The following is a 20,260-nucleotide window of genomic DNA, read 5'->3' on the forward strand; positions in this document are numbered from 1 at the left end:
GGAACAAGTCAGGGCATGACACAAGCATTAAATAAAATTACTTGCAATATTCTGTATTCATACAAAGTTAAAGTTCATGGTCACAGAGGAAAAAGACATCAAGCAGCCCAGTGAAGTAACCAACTTTCTATAAATTGAAGGGCAGACTACCCCAAAATGTTCTTTTCGCAGTAGCATGCAAGTATGACAATGCAAGTAAGGCTGAACAGCTGATCAGGTCAATACTTTTTTATGTATCCTGGTTCTTGCAAGGGGATCCTGGATTTGCATTGGACTGAAGAATTTGAAGATATTGTTAAAGCTGTAGAAAACCACTGTCATGGATAAAACCACCCAAGTGAGCTTCAAAATGAGCCAAGATTTATTGTATGTTCAGAGTGAGACTGAGAAGAGGTTTAGAAATCAGTTGATAAAACCTGTGTTCTTCTAACTATTCATAAAATTGATATAATAACATCTACCATTAGACTGTAGCATAATATATTGCTTGCAAAGTGCTTTGAAGTTTTTAGATAAAGATTGATGTGTAAGATATTAAAACATAAATAAGCCACAACATGAAGCTTGCACATTGAGACCATTCCAAGATAGATATGGGTGAAATAATTTTTACTGAACTTCTGATGGTGAAAAACAAAGATTCACAAGTATCACTTCTGTGGAATCTTCCACTTAGTACATCTTTGCTAAGAAGAAATAAGTCGTCATCTTGAAAATATGTATAGATTATTTCTAATATTGGACATAACTATAACTTAACTATTACAAAGTCCCTTTTAATAATTTTTTCAGAAGATGATTCAATTTATGGTAGCTTTCTAATAATTTACACTTTGAAATAGAGCACTTATTTTAGAATCATCTTTACCATGTGGTTAAAAATTCTGCTTTTTACCCAGTTCTGTTTCAAGATAAGAAGGGTAAGACTTTCAGACTGCATGCTCAGAAAGAGCTATGTGCTGCAGTGTGTAGCTGACTGATGTATACATAAATAACAGGTCAGAATAAAGTGGATTTGTGAATGGACTTAATTATGTGCACACGCAAACCAAGAACAGCAGCCTTTTTTACTGCTGTTTGTGTAAACCAAGTCATGGATATGCAAAGCATAAATGTGCTTCTGCTATTGGGCTACCAAGTAGCTATCTCACAACAATTTGTCTCGAATTTAGTGGCTTCAAATATGTGAAATAAGCATGTCATTCACCTGCCATCTCTTCCTTTATTATGCCTGAGGTTATCATATCAGATTCTTCCTAATCCTCCTCCTTGGGTGGACTGTTTGCACCACTTCTGGTTTGTCTCTAACTGCAGGCACCAGTGTGAGTTTTCATTCAGCAGAACTGCTTTTATTTGGCAGCATTGTAACATCTATTACAAGAATCAAGAGAGAGTCCTTTTTGCTGCTCTGCTAAGATCTTGAAACTCACCTCCTTGTGTACTGTGAGCATTTTTGACCTGAGCTAATGTGATTCTTGACCTAAGAACTCTGAGAATCAAACCATCGTCTCCTGGGAGAGGCAGGTTTAGCAAAATAATCTCAAACTCATTGAATCACCATGGCAGCAGAAAGAGATGCAGATTTCCATTGAGTGAAAGGATCTACAGATTGGAGGCAAGGACACAGGAAAAGAACCCACTCTTGCCTCCCCTCCTCCATCAATATAGAAAGCAGTCTTAGAAAATACTGCGGGACTGAAAGCTGTATCATTGCAGTTGGGGTGAGGGAGAGACATTGAGCAAAGGTATTTGGCTTAGAGGGAGCCCAGGGGATGTTAATCAGTATCTGTGCGCTCATGGAGCTCATGGCAGGGGATTACCCATGCACCAAATTCCCACATAAGATCCCTATCACTGGTGTTAGCTCAGATATGTTGGAGAACAGCTAAAATACCTCTGCTGGTCTGGTCCACTAATCACTCAGGGCAAGGTTGTGGCACCCTCATTACCACATTTAAATCACGCTGGCTACTGAGTAAACAAGCTACATAGCAAACAAACAGTGAAAGAATTATCAGCTCTCCTCATATGCAGCAAAGCATTAATTGATGGAAAAGCTACACTTTGGTAAAGCTTGAATACAAACTAGCTGTTCCCATCATAGACAGTAAAGAGAAGCATTATTTATGATTCAGAAGTCAGGCAAGGAGAAGGTAAGAAATTGAGGTGGTCCCCTCTATCTAGACATCTGCTGCTTATCTGTGTGAGATCTTGGACAAAGGATTGATGCCCCACTGCCTAACCCCATGTGTCAGGTCTGCATAGGAACTGCTACATCTTGCCCGTCTAGCTGTACAACCTGCTTCTTGCTGAACACTCAGCATCACTATTAATGCATTTCTTCCAAGTCCGCAAGTCAGCACTGGGAGCTCCTGAAGCTTGAGCTGATTGTGTAAGAAAAGGGATAGAAAGCACTCAGGGAGCCCAAATCCCCTGGAACACCAGCAAGTGCTGCTACCACAGTGGCTGGCCATGTCAGGGAGCAGAAGCGCAGGCTGAAGGAGGCCACAACTTGCAAAAGAAGGAACACATTGCAGTTTCCTGTGGCGAGTATGTTCATTTTAATTGGTGGGGAACAATGCTACTCCACACCACCCACGGCTTGGGCCTGTGACTTAGTGGCACAGTCTGTCCCTACACATGCAATATGGCTCACTTGTTTTTTATTATTATTTTTTAACACTTCACAATGAGTAATTTAACGGTTTCCTTTCCTGTTTCTGAGTCTCATTTGCACATTGGTTTCAAGTTAGCTTTTTGCAATTTGAGGACCATGTTTCTCTGACCCAATATCTCTTGCCATTTTGAGAAGGAAACTGCAGATGACTGTTTGCTGCCCTGAGCTACTACCAGGGACAAGCAGCTGCCTACTTTACCTGCCTCTACTGTCAGTCCCGCAGCAATCCAGGGTTAAAGAGCACTCTTTATGCATAGGGAGCACACTTATGGTAAATTCATGCTATATTTAAACAATCACAGTGAAAACCACTGTCACATTTTCCTTGGTGCTGGCGTGCAGCTGAACTTTGCGCAGGGTTCCCCCTCTTTTTTACTGATCTTGCTTTGTTTAAACTGCTTTGGTGCATGATTTGATGGAATGTGTGGAGCAGAAGGAAACTTTGGATTGAATGCCAGATGCCTGCTTCATTCTTCTAACCTACGGTGTTATTAAAATATTACCAACTGGTTCTCAAGATCTTTCCACTGCAACAACTTAAAAATAATTTGGATATCAGTTTTTTTGCTTACTGTTGTGTTGTGATTGTTGTCTCTGTTGTCACAAGTATGAATACCAGGTAATGGGTACCATTCATTTTTGTAGTTAGTAGTTTTCCTGGGGTGCTAGTGACAGGAGAAATGTATGCATTAAAACAAGCGTGATGGAAAGCAGCTCTCTTTATAATTTCAGCCCAGCTGCTGTATTGATGGATACAATCTTTACCACATGCTCCAGGTGGCTTCTAATGCCTGACTCCCTGCAGAAACCTCTATTTACACATCTTAAACCACTTATTGGATTTGAACAGGATTTTTCAGCCTGAGTGCAGTAATAGTGTTCACTTATGTAATATTTGTAAATCCTGGCTTTACATTTCACTCACCGGACTATCTTCAGAGGTATTGCAACAGGGCCTTTATGTGGTCTGATTCTTGCTTTTTAGTAAGATCTTGTCAACTTGTATGGCTACAAAGCGCATTGCTAAATTTATTTTCCATCATTGTCAGGGGTTTACAATGAAGTGCAACTCAATTAATCAGCCCTTGCTGAATAGTGCCTTTCTTTGTCACTAGATTTCATATAAAATTCATCTGAAAGCTTTGCATTCAAAGTTCACAAAGGTTAACCTTTATTCAGGGCATGCATCTCCAAAGGCTCTAATCAACTTGTCTACTGTTGTTTAAAACTTCACTTACTACTGTACCAGTTGCTTTGAATTATTGTGCTTGAGACCTTTATTTGGTGCCTGAGTGACTGAACTGGCATGCTGAAGGCTGCAAAATAAAGGGCTTTTATAATTATGGATGGGTAGAGCAGTTACTAAAGAAGATATATTCCATCTTGTCTTCTGCATTACAACTGTCCACCACCCAGACATTTACTGTACACTTTGTAGCTGTGCAATAAAACTTCAAGTGTTCTCATTCGCCCAGTAATTCTGTGCACAGCCTAGATCTCATATAATGTTTAAGGGACTTAATAATAAGTTAGTGTACTAATTAGTGGAGACAACAGCAGACACCCATGATTTATAGCAAATGCCCAACAGATGATTACACTGCTGAACCACAAGTAAATCTTTTCAGCAGCAAGCCTTTACAATTAATTGCACATCAGTATACTTATTTGGCTCCTTTATATTAAAGAAAAAGGGAAAAGATGAAAACGTTCCCTTTGAAAGGTGGACCTTATGGTAACTGCAGGTGTTTCTGCTGATAGAAGGCATTGGTATGCAGAAACAGAACCATTTTCAGATAGGATAAACTTCAATTCCCATCCTCCTTTGTTTAGTATGAAATATTATTCTCCACTTGAGTGATGTTTGCATTCCTTTCCAACACAGTTGGTTTGATTTGTGACCTGAATACAATGACATACATACCAATGATCTATTATATGAACTAACATATTTGGGATTCTTGAAGGTAGGAGTGCAAGGGGACAGCAATCTGACTGCATTATTTCTTTGAATTTTGGCAGAAATTGCACATCCTTTTTCTTTTTTTAATTAAAATCTCATAAACATATTAAACACATAAATTTAATATGAATGCAAGGCAGCTGGACTGACACAATAGATCTAAGGAAACAGTAGTGCTCAGAGTATTGACCGAAAAGGCTGCAAGGATTAGCATGACAGACTGTAACGGTTCCTCCCGAGCCTTTACAGTCTGCTGGGTCCAAAGTCCACTTTGCACAATCTCCCAAGCAGAGAATGCTCTCCAAATTAACATGTTCTCTAAAATACCTGCTAAGCTACAAACCACACGCTAACAGAGCTGCTGAGGTCCATCCAGTGAGTATTAAGCAAACCAGAATATAGATAGGATGTAGAAAAGAAGCCAGAAAATAATAGGCTTGAAAATGCATCATCAGAACAATAAATACAGTGGTATGCAAATTTGACAAAAGTATTTACATGATATATTTGCCAGATCTCCGGTAAATGACACAGAATATAACTTATAATTCACATTGAAAGAGTATTTTGGGCTAAGTACTGTTACTTTTAATACAAGTTATTTTTCCTTTCTTAATTGCTACAATATAAAACAGGTTTGATTCCTATATGTTAAACAATAACCAGCAAGAGGATTCAAATTAGTCATCTGGCCTCTCATGGCATCGCTGACTTTTTCTTCAGTCTCACTGATGCAAAAATGTCCACGCCTTCAGCTTAAATAAGGCAAACTTGGCTTTCTAAAGCGGTTTTTAATTTTCCATCTGGAACTTCTTCCAAAGCAAAGATAGTCATTGCACTTCCAAAAGATAAAAGAAAATAAAAAGTACTCTTAACGTTTCTTCTGTTTTTTCTCATTTTAGTTGTAATGTTCCAAATATTATTTGAGACAAACTGAAAGATAAGAAAATCTGAGGGAGGGGAAAAGAGGAGACATGGAATCTCAAAGGCTAAAAATAATGGAAAATCCCTAACTGCTGCCTTCTTGAAGAAAAAAAAAAAAAAAATTCTTCTTTGATATATTGGAAAATTGAAGTCTATCCGCAAAAACCATTTTTCAACCAACTCTACTGTAATCACAAGGCTGCTAATGACATGCTGCACAGCTTCAGGGCAAATCAATTAATCTGAACATCAATATCTCCATCTGTGATATGAACATAATAATTTTTCCCTTTTTCTTAATTAATTTGTAATATTCTGTCTCCTTACTTGCCAACTCGCCATCATTGAGGACTACTTCCAGGGAGCCAGAGGGGCTGACCAGCAGCGAGGCCATGAACCCACAAAGGTCTAGTCCAAAGCATACACAGACAGTGGAGACCTTCTCAAGAGTGAGGTCTCTGTCCTTCTTCCCATAAGGTAACACCGTCCCAGTGAGTCCTGGGGGGTGATACCTCTCACCACCACATCCAGGGAGCCCAGTCCGACCCTGTGTTTTGTCCACCCGCCGGTGTTGCCTGCCTTTGGCTTGAGGAGCATTTGATCATGAGGCTCTACCTAGCATCAGCTCTCTCACTGTGGTGTAAATCTGATTGAGTAGCAGAATATTTTACCCAGGATGGCCCTAAAGGCTGCCAGATGTGCAGCAATAAACTGGCTTGGCCTCTCCTGAGGTACTGACTGAGAGCCCACCAAAGTTGATGGGCAGTGCTGTCACTGCAAATAGGGTCCACAGCACTTCAAAACTATTAAAACCAATTTTACTTGGGAGTCAGCTCTTCTAGGAGTTACTTATCAGTCACTCTGCTGGCACATTGCAGTCACATTGCTGTTACAGCCTAGTCACAGCCCCCATTACATGACAGTTGCTTTAGAGTACAGAGCAATCCCATCGCACTTACTTTATATTGACAGTTGTACGATGCCACTGTCATATCACAGATATTTCCTTGTCATAACTTAGTGACATTGTAGTCACACGACAGATAGATACGTTTTTAGAGCATGCTGAATCTTTTCCATGGAAAACTCTGATAACAGCAGTCACTGCTTAGCTATTTCTTACCTGTAGTTATGACTAAAGCATTTTGTGGTGGTCACTTCTACTAGGTGCTTTGACTGTCATGCAAAGAACCACTGGCAAGTTGCCATTGCTCAACACAGAACAAGTCCTGGGTCCTTAGAGTCACTTTAATGTTCAATTAAAATAGGAGCTAATTATATTTACAGCCAATTGCATATTTTATAGATGCTTTTTAATCTTATAGCTCAAATACCGTGGGCATTTCCTCTGGATTTTGAATTGTTATCCTTATTAAAGCTATGTGAATAATTAAACATACAATTGTTTGCATGTTTTCACAAACTATAATTTTTTTCAAAAGCATTTATTGTCTAATATCTCATAATAACTTTGTAACACTTTGTAGCCACTGTTGCATGCATTTCATAAGCAATGTGTAAGTTGTGTATCGATACAGCTCAAATGGCATATTTCTGTTGACTTATTGACTGATGAGTCCAAGCAGAAGCCATCACTGCTGTTAATATTCCTTCAGGTTTTTGAAGCAAAATATTACACTGGAATCTGAAACTACTTTTAAGAGACATTCCTCCACGTCTTTATAAAGTAATCCTTTTCAAGCTATTATATCACAAGAATAGAGAAGAAAAGAAACTATATGTGGTCTAAGTGAGAGAGCTTAAACATTTGTATCAATGGAGATTTTGCAGTATTGCCATACTGTATATTTATCTGAATATTACAAAATCTTCTCTTCCCTAAATCTTTATAACTACACACCAGCAAGAAAATTCTATCCTAATTCAAATCTGCATCAACACTCATCACCTTGAAGTCATTTCACCCAGGACCAGGTAATCAATGCAAGTCCCTTCTCTATTCATATAAAATTTCCCAGTGCAGAAGAAATAATAACAAAAATATCACCCACCCCAAATGATTTCTTTGTCTGTCTTTGATACTGCAATGAACTATTGATTCCATGAGTAAGTGTTCCATATTCCTGTCCAAATAATCTTGGGACTCATTATATGAAGACTGGCCCTTGTCTCAGGTTCCCAGATCTACTGTTGGACTTAATTACTGATCCTATACATTGTAGGGGCTGGTGCTTCCCTTCAAGTACTGAGTTGGATATAGCAGAATAATTTTTCTTAGCTGTAGACAATCTTTGCTGAAGACAAATTTATGTTTCTTTTTTGAATGGTAAGACGTGTGAGGAAAAGCTTGATTTTAGGTCTTTCTTTTAATAACTTCCTTACAAAACAAAACTGCAGCTAGCTCTTTATTTATGTTTTCTTAATTTTATTTTTTTTTTTTTATCTTGATTTCCCAAACAGCTATTTGTTTGATTTAAATTATCTTGAAGATGAGTGCTGTTCATTCTTAGGGGATGTTTCTGCATAGTCAAAGTAGAAGCTCACCACGGTGGTTGTCATACCACCGTAGTATGACTGTGCCAGGAGGGAGACTGATTTATAATACAAGCTGCTACATTGATTCTTTCCTGTATGTTGCATCGTGACATTATCTTCTAATTACGCACCTGGTGTACTGATAAGCTTTTTCCCTGTATGTCTCTCCCACTAAAATGTTCTTGTTTCCAAAATGAAGAGCATGCTGCAAATTGTATTAAAGATTTCTAGAATGCAAAGACAAAGAATGCAATTGGACACACCACCACTGATATCAGTGGAGATAATATAAACCCTGCTGAACTTCACCTTGAAGGCCAACTTTAAAAATTATGATCCCTTTGATTCTGACAGGGATCAAACTTGAGTATGACAATATCAGCTGCATGGAAACTAGGTTACTTTTACAGGCAAAATCCCATTTTTACATGCAAATCCAGCACAAACCTAACAGGTTTTGTATCTGGATACTTTATAGACTATCTACTTGTGCCAATGCTCAAAAATGACATATGTGCATGATGTGCCAGTGCAAAACTACATTAAGCAAGAATTCTGGTGCTGTGCTGATAATCTAACATTTACTCTAGTTGATACCCTTAACACTTGTACTCATTTTCAACACTGCATTACTAAAGTCTCTTGAAATAAAATTAAAAATTAAATAAATTTGAAAATGAAATAATCTTAGTGCAAAGTCAAATTAGAAAAGAATCAATAAATATTAAAATTCTAAGAAATAACCAGGGAAAAACTAGCAAATTATCCCACAGAAAGGAGATGATATTAATACAAATGAATAAGAAGCTAATCAAGAAGAGGAATCTGAACTCCCACAGAGGAGTTTGCAAGCTGTCCTCGGGTTTTTTTCATTATTATGAATATACAGATAATATCTCACGAAAAATGAACACTAAATTCTAAACTCTATTTGTACTGCTATATGACTAAAATCATAAGCAGCCAGATTATGCAGACCTGCCAAGTGAAGGCTTCCAGTCATTTCCCTCTTCACAGCACATTGCATTCTTATACAGCAGAAGTACTCAGCATGGAGCAGATCTGCAGTCGTTCAGTGGCCTCCAGCTTTAAGTTTTTTTGCAGAAAGCAACGTGCAACAGATGTACATACAGTTTTGTTTTGAGGGTTTACATTGCAGGGCAGATTTCGCACCAAGCACAACCTATGTTTTCTTAGGCATCAAACACTCTCATTCAAAATTCAGACCTGAGCCTCTGAACTGCAATGTTGTCTATGCCAACTCCAAAGAAATTGTTTAGGAAGTAGAGAATCTTTTCAGAATTATCCATCCCTATATACAATTTTCCGAGAATCTCAAAACAAACATATTTTTTCTCACTTTGGAGGAAAATGGGTTGAAAGCATCTGTTTTTCATGCCTCCACATTTTTTTAATTTAAAGAGCAAAACCAGAAATATATAGCGGAACTAATATGGGCCACAGTCTTTTTACACTTCTATGTATTATCTGTAACTGGAGCAATAAAACTTTCAAAAACAAATGACCTTTTTTATGTCCACTTTTATTTGTCTACCACTCTGATAATAAAGAAAGTCTATAAAATAGTTCTACTCTGTAACTTGTGAAGTTAAATCCGACACCAAAATAATGAAGGAACAACGCTCTTTTAAAAATAGATCTGGTTGTAGCTTAATTAAAGAAGTTAAATACATTCCATTGCTATGAGGCACTTCACAGGGACACACAATTTATTATCCAGAATTAGCCACCAGGTGAAAAAAAAATTGAGTTCATTGCTTACTGTTACGGATCAAGGTAGCAGAAGTGTAGGATGCTATCAATTGATTTTGTTGTTATTTTTTAAACTGTGCTAGTGATTAGTTTCAAGCAATTATATGCAAAGACAAGGAGTTGCTTGCTTGGATTTTTTTGTTAATGCAGATCATTCAGTTGTATTTCTTCTATGAATTTCAAAATATAAAAATACAGTAAAATATATTGAGTCACTATGTTTTCATTGTTAAAATGTTATTTCTGAATCGTTTCCTCTAAGCATTGAAAACACTTTGTATTTGGGTTATTTTGAACAGTATTTTATTCATCATCTGGCATTACACGATTCATGTATGAAATATCTACTGTATATTACTCAGGTGAAATGTCTATGTAGAGGGCTAGAATAACTGTCCTATAGTCTATAGCAAGGAAATACCAGGCAATAGACCTTATGTCTCTCCCTAGGTGCACAAACATTAATTGAATGGCTGGCCAGCACACCGAAGACATGTATGCAGTGATGGGGCATCAGGCTTGTTCACCACTGAGGGTCATTGCTCAGCCAACCTCTGCACATGCCAGAACTCACACACTAGCTGGCCAAAAAAAGACGATTTCACAGGTCATGTGCAATGCAGACCTGGTTTAAGTAGTTTAAAAACTAAAAATAGCTATTCTTCAGTGGATACACAGACTGTGTCGATGGTTTCCTGACTATTAAAAACCACTGACTAAATCTGACTACAATTCCAGAAGCAAAAAACAACACTTCATTTACCCAAAAGCAAGATAAGGGGGGGGGTTTGTCCAAAAATTTAATCTACAGATTGGAGGGTTTCTTCCTTTTGCATTATTATGAAACCATAACAGTGCACTATGGAAGTTTCCTTAGTTACACACACAAATATGCCCAAAGCAGCCAAAAGTTTGAAAAAGACAACACACTGATTTGCTGTTGGTTTTCTCACTCACTAGAGAAGGAGCGTGGCGGGGATCAGAGAATTCCACTGCTATTTTTTTATTTTTAAGTGATCTGTGAAGTGCACAACATCTGGAGATAAGAGGGACAAGTGCAAGAAGGAACATACCAAAATATATAAGTAGTAGTTACAATGCAGATTTTAAACTCATGGTGGTATTGTATGCAAAAAAAAAAAACAAAAACAATTGTGACTCAAAGTGGAAATGTAATGTTACTGAGGCAAACGTGCCAAGATGGAAATAATCAAAACAGAAGCTGTTATGCACTAACTCAATGCAGAAATTATTCAGTGCCTGAAAAAGGGCATTTCCATGAATTATCACAGAATCACAGAATAGTTGAGGTTGGAACGGACTTCTGGAGGTCATCTAGTCCAGCCCTCCTGCTTAAGTAGAATGGTAAGTTGCAGAATGTGTGCACTAAAATATAGCAACGATGGAACACTAGTTACATAAGAAAGCATTAAATGGAAATCTCAAGGAATAGCACAAGCATGACAAATTACATGGCAAAAAATCAAGACCAGCAATGGCTGGTGCATACAGATGATGTGTCATAATGGTTTCTGCCTACAGAGAAGGATTTTGCTTTGCCAACATCTACCTTCCGACTCCACCAAAAATTCATTATATTCCAGAAATATGTGATTGGATCACATAAAGGTCATCATTATCTGTAGGGCCAAATGGGAAATGCAGATGAGACACCAGTTTCCTTTGATGAGACATCCAATAACATCATTGAAGAAATAGGCACAAAATCCGTCATCATCAAAACTTTGGGGAATGAAAAAATGTGCATTACTGTAACGCTGGCAGTGTTAGCAGATGGTATAAAATTGCCACCGTATGTGATCTTGAAGCGGAAAACAATACTGAAGGACCAGCTGCCTACTGGAATAATTGTTAGGTGTCAAAACCAAGGATGGATGTCTTCAGACTTAATGAAGGATTGGCTGTACATCGTTTGGAACAGGAGACCAGGTGTGCTGGTATGCAAAAGGAGAATGCTTGCCCTAGGTACATTCAAAGGATATCAAATATCAGCAATGAAGAATACAATTGGGAAATGAATGCTGCTTTTGCACCGGTACCAGGAGGAATGTCAGAACTGCAGGTGCCTGATGTAGTAGAGAACAAGCCCTTTAAAGAGTGTCTGTAGCCCTTATGGCTCTTGGCAGGGGATCCTGCTGTAACTCCTATTGGGAAGATAAAGAAGTCCTAGAGCAGCACTGCTTTGTCATTGGATTAAGACAGCATGGGGTCAGATAAATGCAGAAGTTGTTGCTGAATGGTTTAGGAAGTGCTGTGTTTCAAATTCCACGAGAGGAGCCAATGATGATTTGAGTTCAAAGAAGCTGAATGGTGAAGGTACTAGAAGTGAGGAAGAAGTTGAAGATGGTGTAGAGAGTGACAGTGATGGATATGATGGTGCCAGATGAAAAATCTAACCTGCAGTAGTAATAAACCGTAAGAGAAGAAAATAGATGAAAATTAGGTAAATCACTAGTGAAAAGTTTCTATCCTTATTGTATGCTGCTTATAGATATGTAATAAATATTTTATAACCTTTTTCTTTAGGGATATTATTTTAAATTCAACATCATTGTCCCTAGGTAATATGAGATATTGTCTATAACTTGAAAATGCTGGGGAATCCTTTTAACAGACAATATTCTGAGAAAGCAGTATTAGATGAGGAAATCTGAGGAGCTAGCAAAAGCAACTTCTCTCCGAACTATTTACCAATCTGTTATGCAAATAGAACATTTGTCAAATTATTAAATAAAAAAAAAAAGCAAACAACAAGCTAACCACATTTCAAGTGGCACTGCTATGAGACTGAATGATAAATCCCCCAACCTCAGAAAAGACAAGGAGGAGGATCTGTTCTGAATAAGGGTTCAAAGTCTGGCCCATTGTTTTTATTTCAGTGTTGACATTTAGCAAAACCCAAGAAAATAACCCAAACATTCCTTTGGCAACACTCCAAGTGAGACACAAAAAAGCGGGCCAGCCTGGCTCTCCCCACTCAACCCCAAAATCAACAGAGCTGCCCTTGTACATTGCCAGCTCTGAAAATCTGAAGATCTGGAGAATCATAGAGGTGCTCACAAACCAGGCAGCTCCAGAGCAGCTGGAGAAGGACATTACCTCCAAGGCTTTGATCCTCATTGGTACCTTGCTGAAAGAGTTCCATCTCTTGTGTCTTCCCTTACTGTAATGAGCCTGTGGTCTACAAGCAGCAAATTTAGAAAGTTAGAGCTGAAACAAGTGAACTTCTGCCCCCAGAAATCAATAGCAAGGCACATCCCAAAGCTGTACTATCAAAAAGTTGAAAAAACAGTGGCCAACTTGGAACTCAACACATATCTCTGCTGGGGAAAGACTTGTGAGGAAGCTGTCTGCAGTGGAGAGCACTATGCAGTTGTCTGTGCTGAAGAAAACAACAGGCAGAGATACCAGCAACAAGGTCAAGAAAAGACAGGCATGAGCCAACAAAGTCTTTCCAACAACTTCAGTATGTTTTGGGTCACATCACTTGCAAATACATTCAATCTCAAAGGTCAGCAGTGGAAAACTTGGTTCTTTTTGGTTGTTACTGTTGTTTTAAATATTCTCAAGCTAAAGGTTTCCAGGTATACAGTGCTTTTCTTGTTGCTGTGTGGAGGAGACCAAAGACTTTTGCTGTGAATGCACTTGTGTTATAACTGGTTCCCCAGAACATTTATTTCTTCAGCTATATATTGCCTTTTTTATCCATTCTTATCAGCTTTTCATTTGTTTTTTCTAAACATTGGCGCTGACTATACAGAAGCCAAGAAAATTCAAGGCAGTTTCCAAAGCTCATAATTTTTCTTTCTTTTGGTAATGAAGACTCCAAACCAGCACTGATGATTTAAAAATTTATATCTACAGTTTATAAGCAAATCAACTTCCCTGCTATTCTGTGATGGAGCCTTACAAATCACACAATGCCTGTCACTATTTTTCAGATACCTAATAAATCTAGTTCAATGATTTTCTGACAATTCTCCACCAAAATTATTCAGGCAGACTGAGTCCCTCTTAAAAAAGAAAAAAAAAAAGTCAAAAACCAATGCTATATGGGTTCAATTTTGAGTCAATAAATTGTTGATTGATCTGGCTCATGGTGTGTATAAACTCAGGCTTAGCTCTAATGGTAATCATCTCCAGAGTGCCATACAGCTGCATGCTTTCATTTCACACCAAGGGAGCAAGGATTAAATCCCTAATGGAGAAGACATATAAACATTTTTAGTCCCTGCAACAGGCATGGTCCCCATGGCAGCATATTTGTGTATACAGCATGTGAATGTATGGAGAGGAAGGAGGTACTGGGTTAAAAAAAAAATAATAATCTTCACAAGGTGAATGATGCTGCATGTAGGACAACAGAAATGAGTAAGGGAGAAACTTAAGTGGAGCAGGGAAGTAAAGCTTAGCAGGGTCCATTGCTGTTGGTTAAGCACCTACACCGGCCACACTCAGGTGGCATAGCATAAAATATCTCTCCTGCTCTGAGTGACAACATATGTACAGTGGCAGTCTGAGACAGTGAGATGTTATTTTCAGGCTGCTGATAGCCATAAACTCCTAACAGCTATGCCTGTTCACTAGTTTGCTGCCCTGACCATTAACTGGCTCTGTAAAATGTGGTTTTACCCAGATCCTTATTTTCCACCATATAACCTTCCCAAAGCTGTCCCCAAATCTCTACTATAGCAATATTCCATAAAATCTCTAATATAACAATGTATTTGTAAAGCTTTCTTTTTTTCTTAGAGAATTTTAATCCCGTTTATTGGTAACTAGCTTTTAAAATGACATTTTTCCTTGCTGCATTTAGCTTAGTCCAAGGGGGGGGGAGAATAAAGAAAGATGCCAGATGTCACAGGGCCAATAAGCAGGTGGGCCGAAGCTTCTGTACCAATTCAAACTGGCACTGCATCAAACCTGGTGGGTATAACCTTTAATTCAGTGCTTCCCTGGCACCAGATCTAGTGCCATCTGCTTAGCTTTGCTAAGCTGTGCTTGTTTCTGTGCAGGGACGATGCCAACAATGCAAACTGTCTCCTACATGTGCAGGGAATCATCGGTGCAACTAGTTTTTCAAGACCCATATGGTGGCATCTGCAAATGTACACTGTCAGCATTGCTACTCGTACTACCCTTCGTGTTTAAGAATGGAAGGAGAGAGCCCTGCTTTGCAATTCACATCAAGATGAAGGGATATTCTTTTCCTCTGTGCTGCTGTTCTTAAGGGCAACTCTGGGACATGTAGCTTTTAGAGAGGAAGCAGTTTAAAAATCAGGAATGGGAACTAAGGGAAATAAGTAACATTTGGAAAAAAAAATTAATGATTTTGTGGAAATCCCCTTAACTCACTGCCTGAAAGCTTCCACAGTGAAGTTAAAGCCAAAAAAACATTGAATCAGAGGATCAACTAGGTTGGACAAGGCTGTATCTTGGCTATAAAATGGGTTCAGTTCCCACCAGTAACCCCAAGACATAGACACTTCCATTTGTCAGGAATGAATACTACCCTATTGCCTCTTTTCCATGAGGCGGTACCTCACCAAGAAGACGTCAGATCAGAGAGAGGGTAGGTAGAGCCTGGTTCCAGCACAGCTATTTTGGTGCTTATTCCGGTCATTAAGGAGAATGGCTACTGATGCAGAATAGGGGGTGAAACGTTAAATTTATATGCAGTGATGAACAAAGCCAAAGCTATTAAAATTCACTTCAAGCTCTTCAATTTAAGTTTCTCTTAGAGAGCAGCAATACCTTCCGATTGCATGGATGGGGGAGCACATGGGGCCATGGTCAGCTCCTCTTTTCCTCTCCCCTGCCTGTAGGCAAACATCCCCAAGAGTACAGGCTTTGCAAGTGCTTTGTTGAGCTGGCAGGTGTGTGTGGCAGTTTGGAGGTGAAGGGCAGAGAAACACCATCCTTGCTCATACCTCTGAGCATTGGCTTGGCATTTTCCACTCCTTCATAATTTGGCCACTCGGACATTGCCGCTAGATCTAATATGTTACCACCTATCACCAACGTCAGTAAGCAAGATCCTGACATGTTGCTCTGCCAACCATCATCAAAACACCTCTGTGTGGTCAGGAAAAGTACATGTTGACCACAAAGAGTGGTTTCCCTTACTGCACAATGGTTAATCGCTCTCACAGAAGGCCAGAAAAATTTGCACTGAAGAGTCTGAAAAAAGACACTTTCTTTGGATTGCAGACTCTGCTGTGGAATGGTTAAATACAAACAAAATGGGTTTTTTTCAGTGGAATAATTTTCCACATTTGATTTCACGGAAATTTTCTGTTGATCTAACAGTCTTCAAAAAAATCACACTTATATAAAGCATAACTCTACCTGAGAGTGTGGCTTTAAAGCAAGTCCTTCTTCCCTTGCTCCATGTTTCTCTGATCCCAAATTAGTTCTGCAACATTTTTAAACAAGGAAAAGGTTAGCCCAGCAGTTTGAGAATTATGAAGCCTGTTGCCATTTTCCTTTGAAACCTCAAGCAATTCTCTATTCCTACAATAACGTGGGCTTCCCCTTCCTTCCCACTCAGTCATTGCCCTCCCAGTGGATGAGCAGTATAGATCTCTCTGGGTCAAATTCTGCTTATAGGTCAAAGACGGGGCAGAAATGATTCTTTCTTCACAGGAAAGGTATGAGCCTTCACTGATTCATGGCTTAATTTCAAGATGTTTGGATAGAACATATAGCAAACTCTGTCGATATCACTAAAAAAAAGATTAAGTAATTATACCAGCTAGGTTGTCTTGCCTTTATTTAGTGTAAGACAACTGATCATCACCAAACACAGCTGCAAGTCATGCCACTGGTAATGAATGAGAACTTTCTTGTTGCTGTTATGAACTTCCAGATAGTTCCAGATACTTCCAGATAACTTCCAGACTTCACTTTAGACTGTGACCTTTAAATTACACTAGTCCAAAACTGCCTTTTTTTATTATTATTATTTTTACACTCCACATGTTCCTTTCCTTGACATTCTATCTTCAAAAAATTGTAATTAAAGATTATAACTAATAGAAATTAAAACTTCCTTTATGGAAAGGTCAGTCTCTTTTGGTAGAAAGATACAAGAAAAGAAAGATTTATTTATGCCTTTGATACATTAACAGAGAATTCAAGCCACAGTAATCTAGCTCTGAGTGTTAGACTACAATTTCCTCCCCTAAAAGAGTTCATAATGACTGGTATACAATCTGCATGGAATTTCTGAAGGTTTCCTCCTCCTCTGCACTTCCACAAATCGACAAACCAGAAAAAAAATCACACTTGTTGCAAGTTGGATACAGATGCTGCTGGTGCATTGCAGAAATGGTTAATTGCACAAATCCACTGTTGCACTGTTAAGCAGCATTTTTGTTTTTAAAAAGAAAGATTACTTGCAAATACTCCCTCTTGTGATCAAAGCTAGAAAACCAAATGGAATAATTTCCCATTGGTTCAAATGTTTCTGACTGACATTGTTCAAGTGTTACAAATAGCCTGCATAGGATTTTTAACCCCTTCCATTATTCGGTCTTGTAAAATGATGGTTGCCTTTCAAAGACATAGAAAAAAAGTCTCATTCATCTCCTGATGAGACACTGCGTATGCTGAGCTTCACATTTAATTTTATTACTCTTCTGAAGAGGACATATTTAAAAGGACATATTCAAAAGGACATATTCTTTTCTCTGTTCCCAGTTGATAAGTCAATATTTAAAAATTGCAGAGATTGGCGAGTCTTCAAGGAAATGAAATAAATAGCATTTCAAACAACAACAGCAAGGGTCCTTTTTTTTCATCTCAGTGTCTTCACCAAGTTAAAAAAATTTTTTTTTTTTTTTTGGACATATATTCTTTCAACCTTGAATTTCACCCACTGACCAAGGGTAGCTGCTGGACATTATGAGGTTAACAATATAGCACCTGCCTTAGAATTTCCAGAAGACTGATTAAAATGCACGTAATATCTAAAAAATGAAAACAAAGTACATAATCCATGTTAAAAAGGGCTGTTTAGCTTCCTTTTTCTGCCTAGTCCAAAGGAGGTGTTGGCCTTGCAAAACACATTTTAGCCCCAAGAAATGAGATCTGAGTCCTCACTCAGAAAATCCAAGTTTGTGAAAATCCAGCCGTATCCCTCAGCTGATATTTATTTTTCACAAAAATGTTAATTAGGCTCGTAAGTCTCCTTTGTGTAGAGTTAAGTCTTACATTTAACGTCCTGATGTTTCACTGAGAATTTACTATTAGAATGTTACTCATTGTTTACCACAATGCCCACTAGAAGTGTTCCACCATTGATTTTGTCCTATCAGCCATTGTGTAAGAGGAATAACACTTCACAGATGAAGTATTAGGAAAGGTGGAGCACACAGTTTGATGAAGAGAAAATGCTGATTAGAGAAAAAAGAAAAGAAATTAGAAATTAAGAACTTCGATTCACTTATGCAATTTTACAGAGATTTGGTTGCCCTCTCCAGCTAGGAGGTAAATTAAAAGGAACCATGACTGCTTATGCATTTCTATGTGGCGACCAAAAACATGAATGCACCTGGATTTGCTTCTGTTTCTAATAATTACCAAAGGAAATGTACATTCACTGTTGCAGAGCCAGCAGAGACCCCCTACCCTGAGCTATGACATGACTCTGGAGGATCCCAGCCCTATATAGAACCATAGAACAGTTAGGGTTGGAAAGGACCTTAAGATCATCTAGTTCCAACCTCCCTGCCATGGGCAGGGACACCTCACACTAAACCATGCCACCCAAGGCTTCGTCCAGCCTGGCCTTGAACACCGCCAAGGATGGAGCATTCACAACCTCCCTGGGCAACCCATTCCAGTGCCTCACCACCCTCTCAGGAAAGAATTTCTTCCTTAGATCCAATCTAAACTTCCCCTGTTTAAGTTTGAACCCGTTACCCCTTGTCCTGTCACTACAGTCCCTGATGAATAGTCCCTCCCCAGCATCCTTGTAGGCCCCCTTCAGATACTGGAAGGCAGCTATGAGGTCTCCACGCAGCCTTCTCTTCTCCAGGCTGAACAGCCCCAGCTTTCTCAGCCTGTCTTCATACGGGAGGTGCTCCAGTCCCCTGATCATCCTCGTGGCTCTCCTCTGGACTTGTTCCAACAGTTCCATGTCCTTTTTATGTTGAGGACACCAGAACTGCACACAATACTCCAAGTGAGGTCTCACGAGAGCAGAGTAGAGGGGCAGGATCACCTCCTTTGACCTGCTGGTCACGCTCCTCTTGATGCAGCCCAGGATACGGTTGGCTTTCTGGGCTGCGAGCGCACACTGAAGCCGGCTCATGTTCATTTTCTCATCGACCAACACCCCCAAGTCCTTCTCTGCAGGGCTGCTCTGAATCTCTTCTCTGCCCAACCTGTAGCCGTGCCTGGGATTGTTCCGACCCAGGTGCACTTGGCATGATTAAACTCCATAAGGTTGGCATCATCCCCCCTCACAAGTGCGTCAAGGTCCCTCTGGATGGCATCCCTTCCCTCCTGCGTATCAACTGAACCACACAGCTTGGTGTCGTCGGCAAACTTGCTGAGGGCGCACTCAATCCCACTGTCCATGTCACCGACAAAGATTTTGAACAAAACCGGTCCCAACACCAATCCCTGAGGGACACCACTCGCTACCGGTCTCCAAATGGACATCGAGCTATTGACCACAACTCTTTGTGTGCAGCCATCCAGCCGGTTCTTTATCCACCGAGTGATCCACCCATCAAATTGATGTCTCTCCAATTTAGAGACAAAGATGTTGTGTGGGACAGTGTTGAACGCTTTGCACAAGTCCAGGTAGATGACATCAGCTCCTCTACCCCTGTCCATCAGTTCCGTAGCCCCACCATAGAAGGCCAGCAAATTGGTCAGGCAGGATTTCCCCTTAGTGAAGCCGTGCTGGCTGTCACCAACCACCTCCTTGTTTTTCATGTGCCTTAGCATGCCTTCCAGGAGAATCTGCTCCAAGAGTTTGCCAGGCACGAAGGTGAGACTGACTGGTCTGTAAATCCCCGGGTCATCCATTTTCCCCTTCTTGAAAATGGGGGTTATATTTCCCTTTTTGCAGTCATTGGGAACTTCACCTGACTGCCACGATTTTTCAAATATGATGGCCAGTGGCTTAGCAACTTCATTCGCCAGCTCCTTCAGGACCCGCGGATGGATTTCGTCAGGTCCCATGGACTTGTGTATGTTCAGGTTTTCAAGACAGTCTCGAACCAGATCCTCTCCTGCAGTGGGCCTAGGCTTTTCATTCTTACAGTCCCTGCGTCCGCCTTCCAAGACTTGGGTGGTGCAGTCAGAGCCTTTGCCAGTGAAGACCAAGGCAAAGAAGTCATTCAGAACCTCAGCCTTCTCCAAATCCTGGGTAGCCAGTTCTCCCGATATCT

The sequence above is a fragment of the Psittacula echo genome (assembly GCF_963264785.1).
Source record: "Psittacula echo genome assembly, chromosome: 2".
NCBI classification, from domain to species: Eukaryota; Metazoa; Chordata; class Aves; order Psittaciformes; family Psittacidae; genus Psittacula; species Psittacula echo.